Source organism: Penaeus vannamei, chromosome 17 (genome assembly GCF_042767895.1).
Source record: "Penaeus vannamei isolate JL-2024 chromosome 17, ASM4276789v1, whole genome shotgun sequence".
Classification (NCBI taxonomy): domain Eukaryota; kingdom Metazoa; phylum Arthropoda; class Malacostraca; order Decapoda; family Penaeidae; genus Penaeus; species Penaeus vannamei.
The window spans coordinates 6,115,784-6,133,238 of NC_091565.1; the positions used below are offsets into that span (position 1 = coordinate 6,115,784).

At 46.2% G+C, this 17,455-nt stretch overlaps 1 protein-coding gene across 4 annotated transcripts in view; it reads left to right on the forward strand.

Moving 5' to 3' along the window:
* Positions 1-17,455, forward strand: part of LOC113824009 (uncharacterized) — a 1,204,662-nt gene that overhangs the window by 328,780 nt on the left and 858,427 nt on the right. The window lies entirely within an intron of this gene.

Sequence of the window (17,455 nt, forward strand, 5' to 3'; positions counted from 1 at the left end):
GTAGGATGACGAAGGAGAAGAAGAGGAGAGGGAGAGGATAACGGGGAAGACAGGGAAAGAGAGATGATGTAATAGGGATGGGGGGGGGGGGAGGCGGAAGGGAAGAGAGGGTAACTTTATACCTTTTTGTTCTTTTTTTCTTTTTTGTTTCTTATGTGTTGGTTAATTGGTTTACTTTGTTGCAAGTTTTAATGTTGTTTTTACCATCTATTATTTTTGTATTATTGTATTTTTTTTATTTTTTTATTATTGCATTGTTTTTTTGTATTATTTTGCCAGCAATAACGACAATAACGATATTGTAATGACGAAGCCATAAAACTATCAATAAAATCATCATTAATTAAGAATATTTCATCCCGACTATCCCCTTAATTCATCACCTATTTATCCCTCCCTCAATCGTTGTCTCTCCACCTCGCCATCTCTCCCTCTCCCTCATTCTCCTTGAATATTCCCGAGTGAGTCTCCTCTTGCAAAATCCCCCTCATACCGAATATTCGCGAGTGAGTGTCCTCTTGCAAAATCTCCCTCATACCGAATATTCCCGAGTGAGTGTCCTCTTGCAAAATCCCCCTCATACTCCCCGAATATTCCTGAGTGAGTGTCCTCTTGCAAAATCTCCCTCATACCGAATATTCGCGAGTGAGTGTCCCCTTGCAAAATCCCCCTCATACCGAATATTCGCGAGTGAGTGTCCCCTTGCAAAATCCCCCTCATACTCCCCGAATATTCGCGAGTGAGTGTCCTCTTGCAAAATCCCCCTCATACCGAATATTCGCGAGTGAGTGTCCTCTTGCAAAATCCCCCTCATACCGAATATTCCCGAGTGAGTGTCCTCTTGCAAAATCCCCCTCATACTCCCCGAATATTCCTGAGTGAGTGTCCTCTTGCAAAATCCCCCTCATACTCCCCGAATATTCGCGAGTGAGTGTCCTCTTGCAAAATCCCCCTCATACTCCCCGAATATTCGCGAGTGAGTGTCCTCTTGCAAAATCCCCCTCATACTCCCCGAATATTCCCGAGTGAGTGTCCTCTTGCAAAATCCCCCTCATACTCCCCGAATATTCCCGAGTGAGTGTCCTCTTGCAAAATCCCCCTCATACTCCCCGAATATTCCCGAGTGAGTGTCCTCTTGCAAAATCCCCCTCATACCGAATATTCGCGAGTGAGTGTCCTCTTGCAAAATCCCCCTCATACTCCCCGAATATTCGCGAGTGAGTGTCCTCTTGCAAAATCCCCCTCATACCGAATATTCCCGAGTGAGTGTCCTCTTGCAAAATCCCCCTCATACTCCCCGAATATTCGCGAGTGAGTGTCCTCTTGCAAAATCCCCCTCATACCGAATATTCGCGAGTGAGTGTCCCCTTGCAAAATCCCCCTCATACTCCCCGAATATTCGCGAGTGAGTGTCCTCTTGCAAAATCCCCCTCATACTCCCCGAATATTCCCGAGTGAGTGTCCTCTTGCAAAATCCCCCTCATACCGAATATTCCCGAGTGAGTGTCCTCTTGCAAAATCCCCCTCATACTCCCCGAATATTCCCGAGTGAGTGTCCTCTTGCAAAATCCCCCTCATACCGAATATTCGCGAGTGAGTGTCCTCTTGCAAAATCCCCCTCATACTCCCCGAATATTCGCGAGTGAGTGTCCTCTTGCAAAATCCCCCTCATACCGAATATTCCCGAGTGAGTGTCCTCTTGCAAAATCCCCCTCATACCGAATATTCCCGAGTGAGTGTCCTCTTGCAAAATCCCCCTCATACCGAATATTCGCGAGTGAGTGTCCTCTTGCAAAATCCCCCTCATACTCCCCGAATATTCCCGAGTGAGTGTCCTCTTGCAAAATCCCCCTCATACTCCCCGAATATTCCCGAGTGAGTGTCCTCTTGCAAAATCTCCCTCATACCGAATATTCGCGAGTGAGTGTCCTCTTGCAAAATCCCCCTCATACTCCCCGAATATTCCCGAGTGAGTGTCCTCTTGCAAAATCCCCCTCATACCGAATATTCGCGAGTGAGTGTCCTCTTGCAAAATCTCCCTCATACTCCCCGAATATTCGCGAGTGAGTGTCCTCTTGCAAAATCCCCCTCATACTCCCCGAATATTCGCGAGTGAGTGTCCTCTTGCAAAATCCCCCTCATACTCCCCGAATATTCCCGAGTGAGTGTCCTCTTGCAAAATCCCCCTCATACCGAATATTCGCGAGTGAGTGTCCTCTTGCAAAATCTCCCTCATACCGAATATTCGCGAGTGAGTGTCCTTTTGCAAAATCTCCCTCATACCGAATATTCGTGAGTGAGTGTCCTCTTGCAAAATCTCCCTCATACCGAATATTCGCGAGTGAGTGTCCTTTTGCAAAATCTCCCTCATACCGAATATTCGCGAGTGAGTGTCCTCTTGCAAAATCTCCCTCATACCGAATATTCGCGAGTGAGTGTCCTCTTGCAAAATCTCCCTCATACCGAATATTCGCGAGTGAGTGTCCTCTTGCAAAATCCCCCTCATACTCCCCGAATATTCCCGAGAGAGTGTCCTCTTGCAAAATCCCCCTCATACTCCCCGAATATTCGCGAGTGAGTGTCCCCTTGCAAAATTCCCCTCATACCGAATATTCGCGAGTGAGTGTCCTTTTGCAAAATCTCCCTCATACCGAATATTCGCGAGTGAGTGTCCTCTTGCAAAATCCCCCTCATACTCCCCGAATATTCGCGAGTGAGTGTCCCCTTGCAAAATTCCCCTCATACCGAATATTCGCGAGTGAGTGTCCTTTTGCAAAATCTCCCTCATACCGAATATTCGCGAGTGAGTGTCCTTTTGCAAAATCTCCCTCATACCGAATATTCGCGAGTGAGTGTCCTTTTGCAAAATCTCCCTCATACCGAATATTCGCGAGTGAGTGTCCTTTTGCAAAATCTCCCTCATACCGAATATTCGCGAGTGAGTGTCCTTTTGCAAAATCTCCCTCATACCGAATATTCGCGAGTGAGTGTCCTCTTGCAAAATCTCCCTCATACCGAATGTTCGCGAGTGAGTGTCCTTTTGCAAAATCTCCCTCATACCGAATATTCGCGAGTGAGTGTCCTCTTGCAAAATCTCCCTCATACCGAATATTCGTCGCGAGTGAGTGTCCTTTTGCAAAATCTCCCTCATACCGAATATTCGCGAGTGAGTGTCCTCTTGCAAAATCTCCCTCATACCGAATATTCGCGAGTGAGTGTCCTTTTGCAAAATCTCCCTCATACCGAATATTCGCGAGTGAGTGTCCCCTTGCAAAATCTCCCTCATACCGAATATTCGCGAGTGAGTGTCCTCTTGCAAAATCTCCCTCATACCGAATGTTCGCGAGTGAGTGTCCTCTTGCAAAATCTCCCTCATACCGAATGTTCGCGAGTGAGTGTCCTCTTGCAAAATCTCCCTCATACCGAATGTTCGCGAGTGAGTGTCCTCTTGCAAAATCTCCCTCATACCGAATGTTCGCGAGTGAGTGTCCCCTTGCAAAATCCCCCTCATACTCCCCGAATATTCGCGAGTGAGTCTACCCTTGCAAAATCCCCCTCATACTCCCGAATATTCCCGAGTGAGTGTCCTCTTGCAAAATCTCCCTCATACCGAATATTCGCGAGTGAGTGTCCTCTTGCAAAATCCCCCTCATACTCCCCGAATATTCGCGAGTGAGTGTCCTCTTGCAAAATCCCCCTCATACCGAATATTCGCGAGTGAGTGTCATCTTGCAAAATCCCCCTCTTACTCCCCGGATATTCGCGAGTGAGTGTCCTCTTGCAAAATCCCCCTCATACCGAATATTCGCGAGTGAGTGTCCCCTTGCAAAATCCCCCTCATACTCCCCGAATATTCGCGAGTGAGTGTCCTCTTGCAAAATCCCCCTCATACCGAATATTCGCGAGTGAGTGTCATCTTGCAAAATCCCCCTCTTACTCCCCGGATATTCGCGAGTGAGTGTCCCCTTGCAAAATCCCCCTCATACTCCCCGAATATTCGCGAGTGAGTCTACCCTTGCAAAATCCCCCTCATACTCCCGAATATTCCCGAGTGAGTGTCCTCTTGCAAAATCCCCCTCATACCGAATATTCGCGAGTGAGTGTCATCTTGCAAAATCCCCCTCTTACTCCCCGGATATTCGCGAGTGAGTGTCCTCTTGCAAAATCCCCCTCATACCGAATATTCGCGAGTGAGTGTCATCTTGCAAAATCCCCCTCATACTCGCCGAATATTCGCGAGTGAGTGTCTTCTTGCAAAATCCCCCTCTTACTCCCCGGATATTCGCGAGTGAGTGTCCTCTTGCAAAATCCCCCTCTTACTCCCCGGATATTCGCGAGTGAGTGTCATCTTGCAAAATCCCCCTCATACTCCCCGAATATTCGCGAGTGAGTGTCCTCTTGCAAAATCTCCCTCATACTCCCCGAATATTCGCGAGTGAGTGTCCTCTTGCAAAATCCCCCTCATACTCCCCGAATATTCGCGAGTGAGTGTCCTCTTGCAAAATCTCCCTCATACTCCCCGAATATTCGCGAGTGAGTGTCCTCTTGCAAAATCTCCCTCATACTCCCCGAATATTCGCGAGTGAGTGTCCTCTTGCAAAATCTCCCTCATACTCCCCGAATATTCGCGAGTGAGTGTCCTCTTGCAAAATCTCCCTCATACTCCCCGAATATTCGCGAGTGAGTGTCCTCTTGCAAAATCCCCCTCATACTCCCCGAATATTCGCGAGTGAGTGTCCTCTTGCAAAATCCCCCTCATACTCCCCGAATATTCGCGAGTGAGTGTCCTCTTGCAAAATCCCCCTCATACTCCCCGAATATTCGCGAGTGAGTGTCCTCTTGCAAAATCCCCCTCATACTCGCCGAATATTCGCGAGTGAGTGTCCTCTTGCAAAATCCCCCTCATACCGAATATTCCCGAGCGAGTGTCCTTCTTGCAAAATCCCCCTCATACTCCCCGAATATTCGCGAGTGAGTCTCCCCTCGCAAAATCCCCCTCATACTCCCCGAATATTCGCGAGTGAGTGTCCCCTTGCAAAATCCCCCTCATACTCGCCGAATATTCGCGAGTGTCCTCTTGCAAAATCCCCCTCATACTCCCCGAATATTCGCGAGTGAGTGTCCCCTTGCAAAATCCCCCTCATACTCGCCGAATATTCGCGAGTGTCCTCTTGCAAAATCCCCCTCATACTCCCCGAATATTCCCGAGTGAGTGTCCTCTTGCAAAATCCCCCTCATACTCCCGAATATTCGCGAGTGAGTGTCCTCTTGCAAAATCCCCCTCATACTCCCGAATATTCGCGAGTGAGTGTCCTCTTGCAAAATCCCCCTCATACCCCCCGAATATTCGCGAGTGAGTGTCCTCTTGCAAAATCCCCCTCATACTCCCGAATATTCGCGAGTGAGTGTCCTCTTGCAAAATCCCCCTCATACTCCCGAATATTCGCGAGTGAGTGTCCTCTTGCAAAATCCCCCTCATACCGAATATTCGCGAGTGAGTGTCCTCTTGCAAAATCCCCCTCATACTCCCGAATATTCGCGAGTGAGTGTCCTCTTGCAAAATCCCCCTCATACCGAATATTCGCGAGTGAGTGTCCTCTTGCAAAATCCCCCTCATACTCCCGAATATTCCCGAGTGAGTGTCCCCTTGCAAAATCCCCCTCATACCGAATATTCGCGAGTGAGTGTCCTCTTGCAAAATCTCCCTCATACTCCCCGAATATTCGCGAGTGAGTGTCCTCTTGCAAAATCCCCCTCATACCGAATATTCGCGAGTGAGTGTCCTCTTGCAAAATCTCCCTCATACTCCCCGAATATTCGCGAGTGAGTGTCGTCTTGCAAAATCCCCCTCATACTCCCTGAATATTCCCGAGTGAGTGTCCTCTTGCAAAATCCCCCTCATACCGAATATTCCCGAGTGAGTGTCCTCTTGCAAAATCCCCCTCATACCGAATATTCGCGAGTGAGTGTCCTCTTGCAAAATCCCCCTCATACCGAATATTCCCGAGTGTCCTTTTGCAAAATCTCTCTCATACCGAATATTCCCGAGTGAGTGTCCTCTTGCAAAATCCCCCTCATACCGAATATTCGCGAGTGAGTCTCCCCTTGCGAAATCCCCCTCATACTCCCCGAATATTCGCGAGTCTCCCCTTGCAAAATCCCCCTCATACTCCCGAATATTCGCGAGTGAGTGTCCTCTTGCAAAATCCCCCTCATACTCCCCGAATATTCGCGAGTGAGTGTCCCCTTGCAAAATCCCCCTCATACCGAATATTCCCGAGTGAGTGTCCTCTTGCAAAATCCCCCTCATACTCACCGAATATTCCTGAGTGAGTGTCCTCTTGCAAAATCCCCCTCATACTCCCCGAATATTCCCGAGTGAGTGTCCTCTTGCAAAATTCCCCTCATACCGAATATTCCCGAGTGAGTGTCCTCTTGCAAAATCCCCCTCATACTCCCCGAATATTCGCGAGTGAGTGTCCTCTTGCAAAATCTCCCTCATACCGAATATTCCCGAGTGAGTGTCCTCTTGCAAAATCCCCCTTATACTCCCCGAATATTCGCGAGTGAGTGTCCTCTTGCAAAATCCCCCTCATACCGAATATTCCCGAGTGAGTGTCCTCTTGCAAAATCCCCCTCATACTCCCCGAATATTCCCGAGTGAGTGTCCTCTTGCAAAATCCCCCTCATACTCCCCGAATATTCCCGAGAGAGTGTCCTCTTGCAAAATCCCCCTCATACCGAATATTCCCGAGTGAGTGTCCTCTTGCAAAATCTCCCTCATACTCCCCGAATATTCGCGAGTGAGTGTCCTCTTGCAAAATCCCCCTCATACCGAATATTCCCGAGTGAGTGTCCTCTTGCAAAATCCCCCTCATACTCCCCGAATATTCCCGAGAGAGTGTCCTCTTGCAAAATTCCCCTCATACCGAATATTCGCGAGTGAGTGTCCTCTTGCAAAATCTCCCTCATACCGAATATTCCCGAGAGAGTGTCCTCTTGCAAAATTCCCCTCATACCGAATATTCCCGAGTGAGTGTCCCCTTGCAAAATCCCCCTCATACCGAATATTCGCGAGTGAGTGTCCTCTTGCAAAATCTCCCTCATACCGAATATTCCCGAGAGAGTGTCCTCTTGCAAAATTCCCCTCATACCGAATATTCCCGAGTGAGTGTCCTCTTGCAAAATCCCCCTCATACCGAATATTCCCGAGTGAGTGTCCTCTTGCAAAATTCCCCTCATACCGAATATTCCCGAGTGAGTGTCCCCTTGCAAAATCCCCCTCATACCGAATATTCCCGAGTGAGTGTCCTCTTGCAAAATCCCCCTCATACTCCCCGAATATTCCCGAGTGAGTGTCCTCTTGCAAAATCCCCCTCATACTCCCCGAATATTCCCGAGAGAGTGTCCTCTTGCAAAATCCCCCTCATACTCCCCGAATATTCCCGAGTGAGTGTCCTCTTGCAAAATCCCCCTCATACTCCCCGAATATTCGCGAGTGAGTGTCCTCTTGCAAAATCCCCCTCATACTCCCCGAATATTCGCGAGTGAGTGTCCTCTTGCAAAATCCCCCTCATACTCCCCGAATATTCCCGAGTGAGTGTCCTCTTGCAAAATCCCCCTCTTACTCCCCGGATATTCGCGAATGAGTGTCCTCTTGCAAAATCTCCCTCATACTCGCCGAATATTCCCGAGTGAGTGTCCTCTTGCAAAATCCCCCTCATACTCCCCGAATATTCCCGAGTGAGTGTCCTCTTGCAAAATCCCCCTCATACCGAATATTCGCGAGTGAGTCTCCCCTTGCAAAATCCCCCTCATACTCCCCGAATATTCGCGAGTGAGTGTCCTCTTGCAAAATCCCCCTCATACTCCCCGAATATTCGCGAGTGAGTGTCCTCTTGCAAAATCCCCCTCATACTCCCCGAATATTCGCGAGTGAGTGTCCTCTTGCAAAATCCCCCTCATACTCCCCGAATATTCGCGAGTGAGTGTCCTCTTGCAAAATCTCCCTCATACTCCCCGAATATTCGCGAGTGAGTGTCCTCTTGCAAAATCCCCCTCATACCGAATATTCGCGAGTGAGTGTCCTCTTGCAAAATTCCCCTCATACTCCCCGAATATTCGCGAGTGAGTGGCCTCTTGCAAAATCCCCCTCATACTCCCCGAATATTCGCGAGTGAGTGTCCTCTTGCAAAATCTCCCTCATACTCCCCGAATATTCGCGAGTGAGTGTCCTCTTGCAAAATCCCCCTCATACTCCCCGAATATTCGCGAGTGAGTGTCCTCTTGCAAAATCCCCCTCATACTCCCCGAATATTCGCGAGTGAGTGTCCCCTTGCAAAATCCCCCTCATACTCCCCAAATATTCGCGAGTGAGTGTCCTCTTGCAAAATCCCCCTCATACTCCCCGAATATTCGCGAGTGAGTGTCCCCTTGCAAAATCCCCCTCATACTCCCCAAATATTCGCGAGTGAGTGTCCTCTTGCAAAATCCCCCTCATACTCCCCGAATATTCGCGAGTGAGTGTCCCCTTGCAAAATCCCCCTCATACTCGCCGAATATTCGCGAGCGAATGTCCTCTTGCAAAATCCCCCTCATACCGAATATTCGCGAGTGAGTGTCCCCTTGCAAAATCTCCCTCATACTCCCCGAATATTCCTGAGTGAGTGTCCTCTTGCAAAATCTCCCTCATACCGAATATTCGCGAGTGAGTGTCCTCTTGCAAAATCCCCCTCATACTCCCCGAATATTCGCGAGTGAGTCTCCCCTTGCAAAATCCCCCTCATACTCCCCGAATATTCGCGAGTGAGTCTACCCTTGCAAAATTCCCCTCATACTCCCCGGATATTCCCGAGTGTCCTCTTGCAAAATCCCCCTCATACTCCCCGAATATTCGCGAGTGAGTGTCCTCTTGCAAAATCCCCCTCATACTCCCCGAATATTCGCGAGCGAATGTCCTCTTGCAAAATCCCCCTCATACCGAATATTCGCGAGTGAGTGTCCCCTTGCAAAATCTCCCTCATACTCCCCGAATATTCCTGAGTGAGTGTCCTCTTGCAAAATCTCCCTCATACCGAATATTCGCGAGTGAGTGTCCCCTTGCAAAATCCCCCTCATACTCCCCGAATATTCGCGAGTGAGTGTCCTCTTGCAAAATCCCCCTCATACTCCCCGAATATTCGCGAGTGAGTGTCCCCTTGCAAAATCCCCCTCATACTCCCCGAATATTCGCGAGTGAGTGTCCTCTTGCAAAATCCCCCTCATACTCCCCGAATATTCGCGAGTGAGTGTCCTCTTGCAAAATCCCCCTCATACTCCCGAATATTCCCGAGTGAGTGTCCCCTTGCAAAATCCCCCTCATACTCCCCGAATATTCGCGAGTGAGTGTCCTCTTGCAAAATCCCCCTCATACTCCCCGAATATTCGCGAGTGAGTGTCCTCTTGCAAAATCCCCCTCATACTCCCCGAATATTCGCGAGTGAGTGTCCTCTTGCAAAATCCCCCTCATACTCCCCGAATATTCGCGAGTGAGTGTCCCCTTGCAAAATCCCCCTCATACTCCCCAAATATTCGCGAGTGAGTGTCCTCTTGCAAAATCCCCCTCATACTCCCCGAATATTCGCGAGTGAGTGTCCCCTTGCAAAATCCCCCTCATACTCGCCGAATATTCGCGAGCGAATGTCCTCTTGCAAAATCCCCCTCATACCGAATATTCGCGAGTGAGTGTCCCCTTGCAAAATCTCCCTCATACTCCCCGAATATTCCTGAGTGAGTGTCCTCTTGCAAAATCTCCCTCATACCGAATATTCGCGAGTGAGTGTCCTCTTGCAAAATCCCCCTCATACTCCCCGAATATTCGCGAGTGAGTCTCCCCTTGCAAAATCCCCCTCATACTCCCCGAATATTCGCGAGTGAGTCTACCCTTGCAAAATTCCCCTCATACTCCCCGGATATTCCCGAGTGTCCTCTTGCAAAATCCCCCTCATACTCCCCGAATATTCACGAGTGAGTGTCCTCTTGCAAAATCCCCCTCATACTCCCCGAATATTCGCGAGCGAATGTCCTCTTGCAAAATCCCCCTCATACCGAATATTCGCGAGTGAGTGTCCCCTTGCAAAATCTCCCTCATACTCCCCGAATATTCCTGAGTGAGTGTCCTCTTGCAAAATCTCCCTCATACCGAATATTCGCGAGTGAGTGTCCCCTTGCAAAATCCCCCTCATACTCCCCGAATATTCGCGAGTGAGTGTCCTCTTGCAAAATCCCCCTCATACTCCCCGAATATTCGCGAGTGAGTGTCCCCTTGCAAAATCCCCCTCATACTCCCCGAATATTCGCGAGTGAGTGTCCTCTTGCAAAATCCCCCTCATACTCCCCGAATATTCGCGAGTGAGTGTCCTCTTGCAAAATCCCCCTCATACTCCCGAATATTCCCGAGTGAGTGTCCCCTTGCAAAATCCCCCTCATACTCCCCGAATATTCGCGAGCGAGTGTCCTTGCAAAATCTTCCTCATACTCCCCGAATATTCGCGAGTGAGTGTCCCCTTGCAAAATCCCCCTCATACTCCCCGAATATTCGCGAGTGAGTGTCCTCTTGCAAAATCCCCCTCATACTCCCCGAATATTCGCGAGTGAGTGTCCTCTTGCAAAATCCCCCTCATACTCGCCGAATATTCGCGAGCGAGTCTCCCCTTGCAAAATCTCGCCCCGTGTCCAAGCCGGGACGTCAGGAATAAGAATTAGTGGGCGTGCGGGCGGCGGGCGAGGGCGATATGCACGCTTTGACATCGCTAATGGGGGGGGGGGGGACGGCGCGGCGGATCTGCCAGGGGGATCTGGTCGCTTGGCTTCGGGTCGCAGTGTTTGTATTTGGGTTTATGTATATACGTACACGTACGGGTGTGTGGGTGTGGGTGTGTATGTGTGTGTGTGTGTGTGTGTGTGTGTGTGTGTGTGTGTGTGTGTGTGTGTGTGTGTGTGTGTAAGGAATTATATATATTATATAGATATAATGTGTGTGTGTGTATATATATATATATATATATATATATATATATATATATATATATATATATATATATAGATAAATACGTATATACGTATATACGTATATATGTGTGTATATATATATATATATATATATATATATATATATATATATATATATATATATATATATATATGTGTGTGTGTGTGTGTGTGTGTGTATGTATGTATGTATGTATTTATAGATACATAGATATATACATGTATAGATGTATATTTATATATATTTATGTACATTATTTACAATCATACATACATTCGCGATACATACATACATACTGCATACATATACATGCATAAGATACCCCATAGTCACAATAATAAAAAAAAATCCAAATCGAATTGACTTATTCCCGTTTACACCAACCCCATTGCTTCATTGCTTCCTGATCGAGTGGCAGTTCGTAATTTCATCAAGCACAGTTACGGGGGCAATCGGGCGAGCGTTCGGGCCCCCTGTCATCATGGGCCCGATCGCCTCGGCTCGTGCTAACGGCGCCGCGACCCTGCAATCAGCGCAGACCACACGCGGGTCGCTGTGGCTCTGTTTGGCGTGTCTTCGTCTCGTTCTCTTTTATTTCTTATTTCTTCTTTCTTTTTTCTTTTTCTATTTCGTCTTCTATTGCTACTACTTCTATGTTTCATTCTTCTTCGTGTGGGGGAGGTAGGAAAAGAGGGAGGGAGGGAGGAGAGGAAGAAGGGGAAGGGGAAGATGTAAGGAGAGGAAGAGGGAAGGAGAGGAAGAGGGAAGGAGAGGGAGAGGGAAGGAGAGGGAGAGAGGAGAGGGAGAGAGAAGGAGAGAGAGAGAGAGGAGAGAGAGAGAGAGAGAGAGAAAGAAGGCATGAGAACTAGAATCCCATCTCTCCCTCTCTCCGCCAGCGTCCAATCCTTCTCTCCCTCCATTCTTTCTCATCTTCCCTACTTATCTTACATACCCTCTCCTTCTCCATCCACCCCTTCCCCTTCTCCCCCTCAACCCCTATCCTTCTCCTCCTCTCGATACCTCTCCTCCCCTCTCCTCCATCCACCCCTTCCCGTTCTCCCACTCTCGACACCTCTCCTCCCCCCCTCTCGACCCCTCTCTTCCATCCACCCCTTCCCGTTCTCCCCCTCTCGATCCCTCTCCTTCCCCCCCTCGACCCCTCCCCTTCCCTCCCTTCGCGCCCTCCCTGCCTCAGCCAAGCCTCCCAAACCTCGATCTATTGACCGAGGGAGCAAGACGAGTCAAGTGCAACAGCAGCCAAAATGCCTTTATTTCCGGCAATCACGCAGCAATTCGACTTCGCCCTCGAAAGGGTTTGATGGCGGCGTGAATATTCATGACGCCGCGCACGCGCACGCGACGGCAATTTGTTCGTGATTGTTGTGTTTACGGCGAGGATTCCGCGGTGGAGACAAGGTCTTATCGGGGCGTGTTGGAGATTTGCTTTTTATCGGGCGGAGGGAGCAATGGGTCGCCGGGTCTCTCACCTGTCCGGCTGGTCTTGGGCGTCGGCGCCGAGACGAAGCGGAAAGTGGAAACGCGAGTGGGGAGTTTTGCAACGTTTTCTGTTTTTGCTGTTTTTTCCCGTTTTCTGTTTTTACTACTTTTTCCCATTTTCCGTTTTACTACTTTTTCCCGTTTTCTGTTTTCACGGTTGCTTCCTTCGCGTTTTCTGTTTTCACGGTTGCTTCCTTCGCGTTTTCTCTTTCTGAGGTATATCATTTTCTTTTTTTTGTGTCTCTTTCATGCTTTTGTTTTCAGGGTTTGTTCTAAAATCTGTTTAAACGACCATTTTTGTCCCTTTACGATGATAGCGATAATGGTAATATTACAATCGTCATTACGATATTGAAAAGCTCTTTGGTTATTTCAATAATCATATTATCATCATATTCATCGTATGTATTCGCTTACTTATTTATTATTTCTAATTAATATTGTTATCATTATGTTGGTGTCATTGTTGATGGTTATCATCACCAGTGGTATTTTTGCTATCATTATTACTATAATAATTTTTATTATCCTAATTATTATCATTGTTATTGTTTTGTGGGGCTATCATCATTATTATTAGCATTACTAACATACCTTATGGTAAGATTTCTACCACAAGGATCATCACTATCATCAATTTCTTTATCACATATATTGGCATTTGTGAAATGATTAGAATGAAAAAGAAAAAAGAATGAGAGAACGACTTGACCTCTGACTTTTGCTACATTCCGTGTACGATGAACGACAGATAACCAGTGTTTACCAATAACAATATGGTCAGCTGTTGCCCGACTTTAGTGTAAATACTGAATAATGAACTGTCCAATTACCTTGTCCGGAGAGTCGCAAATCGCCCAATTTAATTACCTGTTAGGTTGTTAAAATAACAAAGTTACCGTCTAATTAGCCGCAGTTAAAAATAACTTTCGTGAAAAAAGTGATTGAGAGGAAGATAGGAGAGAGAGAGAGAGAGAGAGAGAGAGAGAGAGAGAGAGAAAGAGAGAGAGAGAGAGAGAGAGAAAGAGAGATAGAGAGAGATAGAGAAAGGAAGGAAGGGGGGGTGAATGGTTACACACACACACACACACACACACACACACACACACACACACACACACACACACACACACACACACACACACACACACACACACACACACATACACACACACACACACACACACACACACACACACACACACACACACACACACTTATACATTTTCTTTTTATTCTCTCACACGCCCGCGTGCGCTCACGTACGAGTACAAACTCTAGTTCTTTCTCTCTCTCACACACACACACTCACACACACTGACGCCCACTTTTACCCACTCACGTACGAACATGCAGAGAAAATACACACACAAACAGAAAGGTTTAGGAATGGGGAAAAAAAAGACAAAGGAAACGAGAAACCTTGAATCCATTCCAGCCACACGCCACTTCGCCTACCCCCCCCCCCCCTCGCGCTCAGCACCGGAGAATAAGCGACCGATAAACAAAGCTTAGCAAGGTCATGGATGCCGCCCCCTTTGATATTATGCATGCGAGGTTGTGGATGACTTGATAATCAGGAAGGGCATAAATACAGGGCATAATTTATAGCCCCAATTACCGCTCACGATTATCAGTGGATTAAGTGATAAAGCAAGTAAATCATCATTGCCGGGATGTTAATTAACAGGGACTTATTACCGATGTTGCCGGTTGAAGCAGGATTTATGCGAACAATTAGTATTGTTATCGTTCGTGTCCTTATTTGCTCTGCGTATGCGGGTTTATCATAATTTTGTCTGTGTTTCTATTTACGTTTTTCTCTCTTCTAATCTTGAAGGTTTTTAGTCTTTTTATATTCAAATTGCCTTTTTACTGTTTGTTTTTTGGCGATGATTGATATTTATTGTCATTATAATGGTCATATAAGGATAATAAAAGTTATCAACATTTCCATCATCATCATTAATCATACTGATTATTATTATTGCTGTTTGTACGTTCATGTTATCATTATTATCATCATAATGATAGTAATCATCATAGTATTAATGATAATGATGATAATAACAATGATAATGATGAGGATAGTATTATCACCATCATTATCATAATTATAACCAATGTCGATTGTTGTTGCTGTTATTGTTATTATTATGCTTATCGTTATCATTATTACTATTATATGTATTGTTGGCACTACTACTACTACAACCATTACTAATATTTATATTATCACTCTTAAGATTATATTTTTTGTTGTTTTCTATTATTGTTGTTTCTATTATTGTTATCATCACAATTATCATAGTTGTCGATGTTATTTTTTCTTATTCTTATTCTTATTTTTGTTATTGATATCAGTCTTATATTAGTATTTCTTTTATTTTGATTATTTTTTCTATTTATATGATTAATGTTGGCATTTGTATCAGTATTAGTATTGATAGTGATTTTATTACTGATATTATTATTAATGTTAGCATTATTTCTGTTATTAATGATATTATTGATATTCTTTTACTATCATCATCATCATTATTATTATTACTTTTATTAATATTATTACAATCAGCATCAACATCAGCTTCAACATCAACCACCATTATCACTATCACCATCACTCACTGTCACTGTCACCATCATCGTCATTATTATCATTATCATAATTTAGATCATCATTATCATTGTATTGGTGCTGCTGTTATTTTATAAATATTTCCCAGTTACTTTATTCCTAGGCAGTTTCGACGATTGATAGATTATGAAGTTAATTGATATATATATATATATATATATATATATATATATATGAATGTATATATATGAATTTATATATGTGTGTGTGTGTGTGTGTGTGTGTGTGTATGTGTGTGTGTGTGTGTGTGTGTTTGTGTGTGTGTGTGTGTGTGTGTGTGTGTGTGTGTGTGTGTGTGTGTGTGTGTGTGTGTGTGTGTGTGTGTGTGTGTGTGTGTGTACATATATATATTAAAATCTACGTAAAAAACAACAACAACAAAAAAAAAGAGATTCGTGAGAGTTTTAAAGTGTAGGGGGAGAGGTTGGTGGTGCGGTGGTGGTGGTGGGGGGAATTACTAGAATTTACGTGTCTTTCTTGGAGATGTGGTTAAGAATGATATGTAATGTAGGAGATAGAAAGAAAATGAGAGGAGTGAGAAAGAGAGACGGGCAGACAGACAGACAGGCAGATTAAAAGATATGAAAATATGTAAACAATAGGATGATAGGCCAATGTCAAGAGATTAATCAAATTAAGGGATGAGAAGAAAGTGACAGGAGAGAGTAGAAAATTATAGAAAATACGTGAAGTAGTTGTAAGGAAAAATGGAATGAGAATTGGGGAACAAAAGGGACAGAATAACTCAAAGAAATTGAAAAACAGAAAGGCGGAAGCAACACAAAGGAGAGACAAGCATGTGACATCTCATCATCTGACATCTCATCACAGCCTCCCAACGCGACGGATCCTGAAGCCAAGACGCTGACCTTTCCCGTGCCTTTGCGTCGGCTGTGCCACCGACCTTCGCGATGTGAGCGAGCGAACAGAAGAAGAAATAAGATGCTTGATTCCATCGCAAGTTGGAATTCCACTTGAGTCTCCCCTCCCTTCGACATCCCCCCGCGGCCCATCCCCCGTTTTCTGTCTCCCTGCGTGATAAGATCCATTTTAACGACTTGACCCTTCGCCCTATCGCCCTTCTGCCGGTGCCATTGTTGTTGTTCTTGTGTTTTAGGCCGAGGCCGGAGTCAATCTAGCGTGAAATGAATGAAAGGTACATTCTATCATTCGCATCTATATAGGGTGTGCGTGTTCTTCATCCTCCTCCTCCTCCTCCTCCTCCTCCTCCTCTCTCTCTTTCTTCATCATCTCGCTTTGTGTCTTCGTCTGTCCGTCTCTCTCGCTATTTTTTTCTGTTTTTTTCGTTTTGTTTCTCTCCAAGACTTTCTTCTCAACATTGGGACTATGTCGAACTTTGCGTAACTCAGGAACTTTGCATAACCCTTAAGAAGAGTCTCCTTTCTTACCGGTATAGTGTGCATACGTGGACCACAAAAATTGAAAGAAAACAAATCAGTCTCCTCCCCCTTCCAGATATCTTGAGCCTACCCCTTCCCCCTCTACCCCTTTCCCTCCCCGACTTCTCTTTCTTCCCCTCCATTCCCTCCCCTTCTCACCATCCCTTCCTTCATCCCTTTTCCTTTTCCCGCAACCCCGTCACTTTCCCTCGTCCTTTCCCATTCCCATTTTCGCCCTCTTTCCCCATCCACTCCCCATTTCTCATCCCCCTCCTCCCTTTTCTCTTCCCTTCCCCATCCCCTACCCCTCCTTCTTTCCCCATTTCTCATCCCCTTTCATCTTCCTCACCCCCTTTCCCCTTACTTTCCCTCCCCCTTTCCCTCCCTCTTTCTCCATCTCCTCCCCCTATCCCCATTCCTCACCCCCTTTCCCTCCCTCTTTCTCCATCTCCTCCCCTTTACCTCTATTCCCCCGTCACCCATCATCTTTCACTCCCTCTCCTCTCTCTCTCGCCCGCCGTCCATAACTCGGGTAATATAGATTCTATCTGTTGGTGATTTATGAAAAGTTATAACTGCGTTGACACGACCCCCGCGGCGGCCGTAGGTACACAGCCGAAGGTGGTGGTGTGTGCGTGTGTGTATGTGTGTGTGTGTGTGTGTGTGTGTGAGCAATAATGATTTTGTGATTCTGGGTCTGTATGTGTTTTTATATGTATGGCAATATGCGTCTCTCTCTCTCTCTCTCTCTCTCTCTCTCTCTCTCTCTCTCTCTCTCTCTCTCTCTCTCTCTCTCTCTCTCTCTCTCTCTCTCTCTCTCTCTCTCTCTCTCTCTCTCTCTCTCTCTTTCTCTCTCTCTCTCTCTGTCTAAGGTCAAGAGAAGGGATTAAC